The sequence below is a fragment of the Scyliorhinus canicula genome, chromosome 7 (genome assembly GCF_902713615.1).
Source record: "Scyliorhinus canicula chromosome 7, sScyCan1.1, whole genome shotgun sequence".
NCBI classification, from domain to species: domain Eukaryota; kingdom Metazoa; phylum Chordata; class Chondrichthyes; order Carcharhiniformes; family Scyliorhinidae; genus Scyliorhinus; species Scyliorhinus canicula.
In genome coordinates this window covers 46,228,463-46,241,650 of record NC_052152.1, presented here as the reverse complement: position 1 = coordinate 46,241,650, position 13,188 = coordinate 46,228,463, and the positions used below count along the sequence as shown (strand labels likewise).

Sequence of the window (13,188 nt, the reverse complement as noted above, 5' to 3'; positions counted from 1 at the left end):
CCCTTAATGCCTGGCCCTTTCAGCTGATACAGGAATTTAAATTCTGCAGCAGGAATCAATTTCCCACCCCTAAAATTAACAAACCTCCAATGAACAGCATTTAAATGATTCAGAGTTTGCAAATATTATTTTAAATTCAAACTTTAATATAGTTTATGCAAAAGTTGGTGGGAATAGTGAAGTTTTCTCTTTTTATCACAGTTCTGGCAATTGTGCTACTGAACAAAACCCAAGCTGGCATTTCAAATCATATCAAGAATCAAAACCTCTGGCATGTAATGCTAGCACAAAACACTGCAGACGCTGGTAATGTGAAACAAAAACAGAAAATACTCAACATCTGTGGAGACAGAAACAAGTTTAACATTTCAGGTTGATAACCTTGAAAAGGTCATCAATCTAAAATGTTAACTCTGTTTCTCTCTCCATGAATGCTACCAGACCTACTGAGTACTTCCAGCATTTTCAGTTATTATTGCATGTATTGCTTGTGGTCCATGAAAATATCTATTAGTGATAATGTTCTTTAGTATACCAGATTTAGTCAGTTTACAATGTCTTTCTTCAGCTCATTAGCTTTGAAAGCAAGGCCACTCTGATTTTAGTCCTAGCCCCAGTAAACATGAACATGTCTCCTTATTTGTTACATGCAACATTTAATCTACTCATGTTGATGATTCAAACCATATTTTAGGAACTATTGTGGGTTATTATAGATTTATTTCATCACACAGGGCACTGCAGCGAAAAGTTTAATCTATGAGGTATCATCTGACACATATGGTTTCAAAGAATAAAGGATCATAAAAGTACATTTTTGTATGTGTTCATCAAGAAAAGGGGGAAAAACTTTCACTTTTGGCGTGTCACACCTTGAACGCTTGCCGAATTTGTACATTCGCACGTATGTGAAATGTACAAATTTGCATGTAATTTTTTAAACTAAATTTAGAGTACCCAATTATTTACTAATTTATTTTTCCAATTAAGGGGCAATTTAGTGTGGCGAATCCACCTAACCTACACATCTTTGGGTTGTGTGGGTGAAGCCCACGCAGACATGGGGAGAATGTGCAAACTTCACACAGTGACCAAGGGCCGAGATTCTAATCCAGGTCCTCAGCCCCACAGAATTTGCATGTAACATACATACTTCTTTGAAGAGGAACATTTTTTAAAAAGGAGAGATAACTTTAAAAATCTTTATTTCTCACAGCTTTGTCAACTTGAAGATTTTATTTGTTAAGGATGTTATACACCATTACATATTGAGTTGTGTTTCCTTACCGAGATTTTCTGGATCACAAGATCTATTTGCTCTAACAGCATTCATAGGGCATTCAATGCTTTAGCTGAATGATCCAACTTAATATGCAACACACGTATTTAAGTCTACTTCATGCAAACAAATCGAATTAAATCAATGCTGGTAACAAATCCAAACTTACCTTTAATGGTGCCAATAACAATGTTGTGGTTGCATTTAGTCTTCCCTTCTCAGATCTGAAAACTGCACATGCCCGACTCACGAGGAGGTCACATTTATATTTAGATAAATGTGTTTGGTTTTAAAAATAAACTGAATTAGAGCTTTTGGAATGAGGTAAGTGATATTTGGGATCCTACCAGGGTAACAAACTATTCATGTCAAAAACATTGCTATTTCTTTTCTTGTTAAAATACTAAGTCATTACTTAAGATATTATATAAGAAATGTCTCCCACTTTAGTTAAAGGTCAGTGCATATTCAGAGTGATTTTTGCATTTCAAAGCAATACCAGTGTCATAAAGCAAAGAAGTGTCAAACTCACAGAACAACTAATATTTTTCTGAAAGCATTGTGCATTACAAGGAAGAACTTGTTATGGCAAAGTATTTTCATTTTGTTTGTTTAGCTATGTGTAATGAACTCCAATTGGCTTTATTGGTTGGCCAATTGGAGTATGAACTCCCTCAATGATAGCTCATTGAGGGGGCCCATATAATCACCTGTGTAGGCTTTGTGAGCCAGTCTTAAGTTGACTGGACTGCTAGCAGCAGTGTTTGTAGCTGCTCCTGTAATATCGTTATTGTAAATAAATATTGGTGTGGTGACGGAACTCCTGCCTCCCGTGGATTACTACAGTGGCGACGAGGTAAACTACGAATTTTGCGGAGACCAGCTGCCGCACCCGGAGGGTAAGCCTTGCCATTTAAAAAATGCCGTTTTTTGGGAGGTTAGAGGCATTCGACCCGGCTATTGAGGACTGGTCCCAGTATGTGGAGAGAATGTGTTACTTCTTCCGGGCAAATTATATACTGACAGACGAAAGGAGACGGCTTATCCTGCTGTCGGAGTGCGGACCCTCCGCTTTCGCCATTATACGTAGTCTGACTTATCCCGATGCGCCGGACACGAAAACTTTCCAAGAAGTAACGGAATTGGTGAAAGAGCACTACAACCCAAAACCACCCCTCATTTTGCGTAGGTACAGATTCTACACAGCGAAGCGGGAAGACAGGGAATCAGTCACGAATTTCTTGACCCGCCTGAGAAGGCTGGCGGAAAAATGTGAGTTCGGCCCGACGCTAAATGAAATGCTTCGGGACCGGTTAGTGTGTGGTATAAACGACCTCACAATACAGAAATGTCTGTTGGCGGAAACGGAGCTAGACTGCAGGCAGGCGTTACAGCTCGCACTGTCCCTAGAAAAGGCAGCAAGTGGGGCGCAGGAACTACAGGGCACGGCAATGGAGGTAGATACCTGTGAGAGGGACTACCACAACGGGTCCTGCTACCAGATAGCCGCTCTCAGGAAAAATCTGAGGAATAGAGGGAAAAAGGAAAACCCCAGAACTGCCCCCAAGTCTGCCAGGACTAACTGGAGACAGAGGGAAGTACCGGCTGAGACTCCCCCAACAGAGAAGGACCGTTTCTGGCACCAGACAGAGTGGGGTAACAACGACAGAAACCCTAGAAGGAGGTGGCAAAAGAGGAATAGTAGGTGGGGACGCAGGGAAGTACACAACCTAGACGCCCCATCCTCCTCCGAAGGAGAACAATTATATAATATTACAACGAAGAAAGCAGAACCCAGCAGGATTACCCCACGGGTGAACGGGCGGCCGACAATAATGGAAATAGACATGGGTGCGGCCGTATCAGTAATGGGAGTGGCAGTATTTAGAAAAATCAAAGATGGACTCCAGCCACTAACCCTAACAAAAACATCGACAATACTTAAAACCTACACGGGGGAACCCCTGGAAGTTCTAGGCACGACTCATGTACCTGTGGAATATGAGAAACAATTGCTCAGATTACCGTTGATGATAGTAGAGGGCTCCGGACCGAGCTTAATTGGACGGAACTGGCTGAAAGACCTAAAATTAGATTGGATGAAAATTTTCCAGAGTGGAAGTGGGCAGTTGAGTGGAGTACTCCAAAAATACCCGGAGGTTTTCCAGGAAGGTTTGGGGGAAATCATGGGCGCCAAAGCAACTTTGCACGTAGCCCCAGAAGCCCTTCCGAAATTTTGTAAGGCCAGGCCTGTACCTTTTGCATTAAGAAAGAAAGTAGATGACTAAATAGAAAGGTTGCGGCGCGACGGCATCATCAGACCAGTACAATTCTCGGAATGGGCAGCGCCGGTGGTACCAATTTTGAAGCCAGACGCCTCGATACGTCTCTGTGGAGATTTCAAACAGACAGTAAACAAATACACACTGCTGGACAAATACCCAATCCCGAAAATAGACGACCTATATGCCAAATTGGCAGGTGGGCTTTTGTTCACGAAACTAGACATGAGCCACGCCTACCTGCAGTTAAAACTGGACAAGGGCTCCCAGAAGTTCGCTACGATCAACATCCCTGAAGGGCCTTTTTCGTTATACTAGGCTACCTTTTGGAGTGTCATCAGCCTGCGCTATATTCCAGCGTACGATGGAAAATATTCTGCAGGGACTACCGCAGGTGGCGATTTATTTGGACGATGTCTTAATCACGGGTAGGACAAACAGGGAACACTTAAGGAACCTGGAGGAAGTGCTCAGGCGTTTCGCAAAGGCAGGCGTACGGCTAAAAAGGGAACAATGTGTTTTTCTGGCCCCACAAGTGACGTACCTGGGATATAAAGTAGACGAGTCAGGCTTGCATCCATTAGAAGACAGAGTAAGGGCAATAAAAGAAGCCCCAGCTCCCACCACGGTCCAGGAGTTACGATCATTTCTAGGGTTGGTAACCTATTATGGAAAATTTATTGAAAATAGGGCGTCCATCCTGGAACCCCTCCACCAGCTACTAAAAAAGGGGCAAGAATGGAAATGGTCCACCTGCCAAAACCGAGCATTTAGGGACATTAAGGAGCAGCTGTCATCCGAAAATGTCCTAGAGCATTATGACCCAAGGAAGGAGTTGGTGGTCACTTGTGATGCATCCCCATACTAGGTAGGAGCCGTCTTGGCCCATAGAGGAAGGAATGGGGAAGAACGGCCAATAGCCTATGCTTCGAGGACCTTGGCGATGCCTGAGAGGAAGTACGCCCAAATCGAGAAGGAAGGACTGGCGGTGATATTCGCAGTAAAAAAATTTCACCAGTATCTGTACGGGCGGAAATTCACCATAGTGACGGACCATAAGCCGTTATTAGGGTTATTAAAAGAAGACAAGTCAATACCCCCGATTGCATCAGCTAGAATCCAACGCTGGGCGTTGCTACTGGCGGCATATAGATACGTTCTGGAGCACAGACCGGGAACGCGAGTAGCACATGCAGATGCTTTGAGCAGACTTCCCCTCCCAGACACTCCGCCGCAAATACCAAAAGTAGAGGAGACAGTAATGACTCTAAATTTTATGGACACCCGACCAGTAGACGCACAACGTATTCGGTTGTGGACGCAAAAAGACCCAGTTTTAGCCAAGGTGAAGCATTTACTGCTAACAGGGGAACTGGAAAGACCAGTGGAGCCCCAGATGCATCCATACTGGAGCAGAAGGGACCAAATAACCGTAGAAGACGGTATCCTATTATGGGGAGCCCGGGTAATCGTCCCAGCTCAGGGCCGTCAGGCAATCTTAACTGAGTTACATCACGGACACCCAGGGGTGTCTAAAATGAAGATGCTAGCTCGAAGCTACGTTTGGTGGCCAGGTTTGGACACAGACATAGCAGCCTTGGTACGTCAGTGCCAGGAGTGCCAACAGGGGCAAAGAGTGCCACCAGCGGCGCCTTTGCACCCGTGGGAATGGGTGCAGACCAGGCAGACCGTGGACCCGCCTGCATATTGACCACGCCGGCCCTTTCATGGGCTCAATATTTTTGGTGATAGTGGACGCCCACTCCAAATGGTTGGACGTCCACCGGGTAAACACAGCAAGCACAGCATCGGCAATTGAAAAGCTCAGGGCCTCGTTTGCAACACATGGACTGCCGGAGGTATTGGTGTCGGACAATGGAACGGCATTCACAAGTGGAGAATTTGGAAAATTCCTGAAGGAAAACGGAGTCCGTCACATCAAAACGGCCCCTTACCATCCAGCGACCAACGGCCTGGCAGAGAGAGCGGTCCAGACACTTAAAGCGGGACTCAAGAAGCAGCCGGCAGCGTAAATAGACACAAAGCTCTCCCGCTGGCTGTTTGATTACAGGACCACACCGCATTCCACAACGGGCATACCGCCAGCTGAACTCTTAATGGGAAGGCGGCTGCGAACGAGGCTGAGTCTCCTTTTCTCAAATTTAACGGGGAAAGTGGAGAAACATCAGGAGGCCCAACGCAGGGGGCATGATAATAGTCGGCAGCAGAGACATTTCCAGGTGGGGGCACCAGTTTGGGTCAAGAATTATGGGAATGGACCAACGTGGGTCAAAGGCACAGTAGAGTCCCAAACAGGGCCCATATCCTATGAGGTTTCAATAGGAGGTAAGGTGCTGAAGAAACACCTAGACCAAATAAGGGCAGCGGAACCACACCTGGAGGCAGGCGAAGCAGGACCGCCTCAAGCTGGGATAGCCCAGACGGAAAGGATACCCACACCCCAGCCCCGAGCAATTTCTCCAGACCCCGTCATCCAGTCATCAGAGTCTGAGATGGACACACTCGACGAGGCCGCCGCGACACCTCTCCCCGAGGAGGAGGAAGAACAACTTTCAAGGAAAAGACGGGCACCTATAAGGTACACCCCGCCCACTTCGGAGAACGACCCGGCGGACGACACAGAGGTGACAGACCCAGACATGAGGAGCAGGAAGAAGCTCAGAGGAATGCCAGCTGGTAGGAATTCCTCGGACCTTGGGGGGGAGGGGTGTAATGAACTCCAATTGGCTTTATTGGTTGGCCAATTGGAGTATGAACTCCCTCAATGATAGCTCATTGAGGGGGCCCATATAATCACCTGTGTAGGCTTTGTGAGCCAGTCTTAAGTTGACTGGACTGCTAGCAGCAGTGTTTGTAGCTGCTCCTGTAATATCGTTATTGTAAATAAATATTGGTGTGGTGACGGAACTCCTGCCTCCCGTGGATTACTACACTATGGAAGCCCAGTGTCTATCTACGGTTACAACTCTAATTCCCTACTTCTGCTAATACTGTTTAAAAGAGTGGGTAACAGGATACTGAAAGTGAAAGCATTACATAGGAACCCAAATCAATTCAATATTGTGCAGCAAAAACAGAAATACTCGAAACATTCAACAAGCGTGGCAGCATCTGTGTACAGAGAAATAAAGCTTTTCAGGGCTATGACTTTTCATTAATGTTCTTTAGGACTGAACTTACATTTCTCACTGCTAGCTGATGGGGTATATAGATGCTCCAAAACATATAATCCATAATAAATGTGGAAGGACCAAAGAAATTATTTTCATCACTGCCACAAACTCTTCATCCTTAAATCCAACACCGATCCTGGGACACATACGTTAAATCAGACTGTTCACAACCGGTGTACTCACAAAGATGAATTTTTTCCATACAAACATGGTTACTCTAATTTTCTCTTTTCCAACCTCCTCTTTCTACATCTATAAACTTCAACTCACCCAGAACCTGGATACTGGTTTCCTACCCTACGACCATCATAAACAACTTCACGGACTTACATTAGCTCAAGGAGTTATATTACTTACAGTAACTTATGTATATACAAATATACAGATCACTGCACTGGGTTCTCCAACATCTTAATTACTTTAAATAAAAACCGAAAATGCTGGGAAAAAAATCAGCCGGTCTATAGAGAGAAACAGAGTTAATGTTTGAAATCTACTATTTGACAGGCAATTTCCCAATGAATTACAACTCTCCAACAAATCTAAGACATATCTGACTTGCCCCTAGATCATCAAAATGCAATATGGCAGTCGTCGATTTCTCCTCAAAAATCTCAGTGCAGGCACTCCACAAGGCACCTAATTCCCCCTCTCTTGCTCACTCCCATACCCCTTAGCATTCCTCTTTCAAGTAACAAGTTTTTAGTTAAAATAATGTATATACTCTGCTTCAACTTTGGTTAGGGCATAAATTCCACATCCTCATCACCATCTGTGAATAACATGTTTATCTTAACACCTCTTTAATTCTTCTTGTGACTATTTCAAATGTGTGCCCTTGTGCCTGTCTTGTCCATTAGTGCCAGTAATCCATCACTATTTATCTTATATAATCTAGTGCTATTAGGTCATCCTTTATCATTTTGCCTCACAGCACTTTAGTGCTCCAATGCCTTACATTTTGTACTGCTTCAAGACAACAGGAAAGAGTAGGATCCATTAGGGACCATGGGGTAATCTTTGTGTCGGGACGGATGACATTGGTAGCGTGTTAAATGAGTACTTCACATGTGACTTCACTTTGGAGAAGGAGGATGTAGGTGCAGAATTCAGACAGAGGGATGTGAGGTTCTTGAACAGTTTGGCATATGTAAGGAGGTACTGGTTTTGCTGGGGTTAAAAGTGGACAAATCCCCAGGTCCAGATGAATTGTATTCCAGGCTGCTGTGGAAGACAAAGGAGCAAATTACAGGGGCTCTGACCCCTGGCCACAGCAGAGGTACCAGAGGGCTAGAGGACAGCTAAAGTGATTCCACTTTTCAAGAAGGGTGGTAGAGCTAAACGAGGGAATTACAGACCAGCGAGTCTCACATCAGTGTCGGGAAACTATTGGAGAAAATTCTGAAGAACAGAATCAATTTTCACTCAGTGAGGCATGGTTTGATCAGGGACAGTCAGCATGGCTTTGTCAGAGGGATGTCATGCCGTACAGATTTTAAAAACATTTTTGAGGTGACCAGGTGTTTTGATGAGGGTAGGAGATTTGATGTAGTTTATATGGATTTCATAAAATCCATTGATAAGGTCCCACATGGAAGACTGATAAAGGAGATAAAAGCACATGGGGTCCAGGGTAACGTGGCAAGTTGGATCCAAAATTTGCTTCGTGATCGGAGACAGAGGATGATGGTAGAAGGCTGTGTGACTGAAGGCTGGTGTCCAGGTGCATACCATAGGAATTAGTGTTGGGTCTCTTATTGTTTGTGATATACATAAAGGGGCTGAATGGCCTTACTTCCGCTCCTATGTCTTATGGTCTTAAACGATGTAGAAGAAAATATAGGGGAAAGATTAGGACGTTTTCAGATGATACTAAGATTGGCAGGTGGTTGACAATGAAGGTCATAGGTTACAGGAGGATATAGACGGATTGGTCAGATGGGCAGATCAGTGGTAGATGGAATTTAACCCGGAAAAGTATGAGGTGATGCATTTTGGAAGGAGTAATATGACAAGGGAGTATTCAATGAATGGCAAGACACTATGAAGCTCAGAGGAACAGAGAGTTGTTGGGGTGCTTGTCCACATATCCCGGAAGGCAGGACAGGTGAATAGGGTAGTTAAGAAGGCTTATGGGATACTTGCCTTTATCAGCCGTGGCACAGATTATAAGAGCAGGGAGCTTATATTGGAGCTGTACAGACTTTGGTTAGGCCACAGCTGGAGTACTATGTTCAGTTCTGGTCACCACTCTATAGGAAGGATGTGACTGCACTAGAGAGTGCAGAGTCGATTCAGCAGGATGCTGCCTATGATGGAATATTTTCACTAAGAGAGGCTGGATAAACTCCGGTTGCATTCTTTGGAACAAAGAAAACCAAGAGGGGACCTTTTTGAGGTGTATAAGATTATGAGGGGCATGAACAGGATGGATAGAAAGCAGCAATTCCCCTTAGTTAAAAGGTCAATGACAAGGCATAATTTTAAGGTGAAAGGCAGGAGGTTTAGGGGGGAATTTGAGGAAAAATGTTTTCACCCAGAGTGGTGGGAATCTGGAATGTACAGCCTGAGAGAGTAGTTGAGGCAGGAAACCTCACAATCTTTAAAAAGTACTTAGATGAGCACTTGAAATGCCATAAGAGTCAAGGCAATAGGCCAAGTGTCGGGAAGTGGGATTAGTGTAGATTTTGAGGAGTTTTTTATTGGTGCAGGCTTGATGGGCTGTAGGGCCTCTTCCGTATTGTATGATTCTATGATGTGAATGTGAAAAGCACGATATAAATGTAAGTCTTTGTTTTTAGAATATGGATTTGCTACAAGATCACTTCTGTCTCAAAACAGCAAAATATCAAATAAGGTGTTATTTAGTATCGGTTTGAAAGAAACTTGAAGAAAAAATAGAGCCAGATTTATATTCAAAAGACGAACACAAAGGCATTGAGAATTAAAAGCAGCCACCAGCCACAACCCACGAAGAACAATTGACCGCAGCAAATCATTAGTCTACCAAATTAATCATATTAAATCTGTGATTTTTTTCTTTACTAGCCAAGGGACATAGAGCAAGGTAGAAAAATAACATGATCGTTGGGTGCTCGGTGACTACAAGCATGGTCTCCAAGTGTTTCATATTTATTGCCATTGCTTGTTGGCAAGCAATATATTTCTACAGCACCTTGGTTAGATCACACTTATAAAAAGGAGTGGACTGGGGAGGGAGCAAAAACGATTTAGGATACCAAATCAGAGCAGTTATACCTATCAAGAAAGACTGAACAGGGCATATCTCTTTTCGGAAGTTAAGGGACAACTAAAGAGTATCCTGATAGAAGTCTTCAAGATTATTAAAAGATTTAACAGGGTAGGAGGCACAGAAAAGATGCTTCCACTTACAGTCTAGACCAGAATATGGGCCATCAATATAAGATACGCATTAGTGAATTCAGGATAAACTTCTTTACCCAGAGACATTAAGAATATAGGCTTTGTGTTATGACCTTGAGGGGGACGAATAACTTTATAAAAAAAATCAAATTTCTAATTAACTGAAAGAAGGTTAACTGAAGGTTTCACGTTTAAAAAAAAAAAACATTTACTGTACAAGAGTTAAACACAATACTACTAAGCTATATTTTGTAAACACTTACTCTTTAAGACCAAAAATCTCAATAGTATTCTCCTTGTTCTACTGTGATTTCCACCCAAGTTCCCCTATACTTTGCAGGATCTTGAGGGTCTGTTCACTTCCCCTGTCTGTACAATATGGTTCAGTGAGTTTTACTATATTCGGCTATTGCTAATGTAATCTGTGGAACAGCCCTCCAAATTTTGGCACAAATACCCAATTTTAGTGAGGAGGACTTTGCAGGGTAGACCTCTAGTGGTTTCTTGTGCCTTGGGCAGTTTTATTCTTATATGACATTTCTGTAGGGGTGTGGTACAACTGAGTGTCTTGTTGGCCCATTTCAGAGCACAGTTATGAATTAAACACATTGCAGTTGGTCTGGAGTTACATGTAGGTCAGACTGACAAGGACATCAGATTTTCTTCCCTGAAGGACGTTAGTGAAACAGATGGTTTTTTATGACAATCCAGTAGTTTTATGGTCGCCATTATTGGGAGCAGATTTATTAATTGGATTTAAATTCCACCAGCTGCTGTGGTTGGATTTAAACTTGTGTCTATTGAGCATTGGTCCAGGCCTCTTCATTACAAGTGCAGTAATATTATAAGAATGGCACTATTCCTTGAATGGGAGGCGCACAGTATAAATTTCAGGGGAATGTAGGTAAATACATTCCCTTCATCAATTGCCTCCTTGTGTGCTCCGATGAGCCCTTGCACAATGCCATTGAGAGCTTCTTTTTCCTGGTGGGGCCACCTATTATGACAAAGTTAGGTGTAATTGCCAGACAAAGTGCAGTCCAAAAGATCCTTAACAGCAGAACAGGCGATGGAAGACTGTGCATCTCAGCAGCTATGAGGTGAAAGAAGGCTGCTGCACCAAAATGGTCCCAATCATCATGTTTCGACACGTCACTGAAATCTGACCATCAACCCGTCAAGATGTGTGGACAGTGTCAGCATTCCAAAGTCACCACCTTAAACAAGGTCACATGTAACCTTCTGCCAGTCTTCATTTGCCAAGTCCTGTGGCGATGGAGAATTGGCGACAGGGACAGGGCTGTGATCCTGGGAGTCCCTAGTTAAAAATCTGCACAGAGGCAACAGATGCATGAAACCTGTTGGACACTTGTGTTGGGACAGATATGTTTTTGGGTTGCAACATCTGTGATGGAGCAGTATTCCTCAGATATCCTCTGCTCACCCCAAATGGGGAGAGGTCAAGAAAAGGTGCCCTAAATATAGGCTATTCTATTTTCTCCAGCTGGGGAAACAAACTCTTCTGCCAGGAGGACAAACACAAAACTACACGGAGGCATCTTAGATCAAAGTACTGGCAACTCTTAGATTATGTAATTGTTTGAGTCAAAAATAAGGAATATCTGCCATTAAATCTACGTGGGGGATTGATGCCTTCTGGTCAGATCATCAACTTGTTTGATTGGTGATGAACATCCACCTATTACCAAGACATTGCAAGGACAATGATCCAGAGGAAGAACATCAATGTGCCAGCTCTAAATCAGCCCAACTTAAGAGAAGATTTCAAAGTCCAATTCACAACCAATCTGGAAAATCTTTATACATCCAACTCAATTCGAAGCCAGTAGGATCAAATAAAGTCAGCTGTATGAGGCTACTGTGTCCAGACCATTGGATTTGAGCATCAATGAGATTGGTTCAATGAAAATGATGCTAAAATATGTGACCTCCAGGAACAAAAATGAGCAGCCTTCACTGCCTGGTAGAACAACCCAAGGTCACAGATCAAGAATGAGGCATTTCAACAGCTCAAGGCTGACACCTGGAGAGAAATCCAAAGATAAAGGACATGTGATGGAAAGAGAAAGCCTGAGAGATCCAACAATATGTTGACCGTCATGACATTCAAAGCTTTTCTGAAGGCACCAGGGCCATCAATAGACCATGGTCAAGTGGACAAAATCCCCTTCACTCACAGGATGGTGTTTCTCTTCTTTAGGATGTCAATGCCATCCGTCAATGCTGGAAGAACATTTTCAACAACTCTGCAGCTGGCAATCCAGTGGCAGCTTATTTTTTTCAAGGCTATTCCCCCCCTTAACAGCACCGTGGGTGTACCTAAACCACATGGACAGCACCTGTTCAAGAAGGCAACTCATCACCACTTTCTCAAGGGCAATAAGGGATGGGCGGCATGGTAGCACAGTTGCTTCACAGCACCAGGGTCCTGGTTCGATTCTGGCTTGGGTCACTGTCTGTACAGAGTCTGCACGTTCTCCGTGTCTGCATGGGTTTCCTCTGGGTGCTCCAGTTTCCTCCCACGAGTCCCAAAAGATGTGCTCGTTAGGTGAATTGGACATTCTGAATTCTCTTTGTGTGTACCCGAACAGGTGCCAGAGTGCGACGACGAGGGGATTTTCCTAATTAGTGTTAATATAAACGTACTTGTGACAATAAAGATTATTATTATTACAATTAATGCCATACCCACAGCCTCTGAATGAATTTTTAAAAAAAGTATCCTGTGGTAGAATCCATGGGTGAACAACCAGAAATGGGAGATTTGCAACAAGAAATCAAATGGATGAAAAACAACAAAGCCTTTGGCCCCAATATTATTCCAGCTGAGGTTTTCAAAATTGGTGGGCTTATGCTCATATCAGGACTCCCATGTACACCTCCTACAGATTTGGGAGGAAAAAGATCTCCAGGGCCCAACCTGACTTCAGCAATGTGACGACTGTACTTATTTTCAAGAAGCCTGGTGTTGTAAGACTTCTTACTATTTTCAAGAAGGAAGCTAAATTATCCTGTGGCAAACAGCCAT

At 43.6% G+C, this 13,188-nt stretch overlaps 1 protein-coding gene across 3 annotated transcripts in view; it reads right to left on the bottom strand.

Annotated features, from left to right (window-relative positions):
• The window catches only part of LOC119968926 (F-box only protein 40), a 64,066-nt gene extending 50,957 nt beyond the window's left edge, over positions 1-13,109 (bottom strand). For 2 of the 3 annotated variants that reach the window (XM_038801924.1, XM_038801926.1), the window contains exon 1: positions 1,449-1,831. The gene's annotated coding sequence lies outside the window, so the exon portion shown is untranslated. Of the gene's footprint in view, positions 1-1,448; positions 1,832-12,848 lie in introns of those variants that run through there. The other variant, XM_038801925.1, reaches the window with a different exon arrangement.
• Positions 13,110-13,188: the final 79 nt, after the last annotated feature.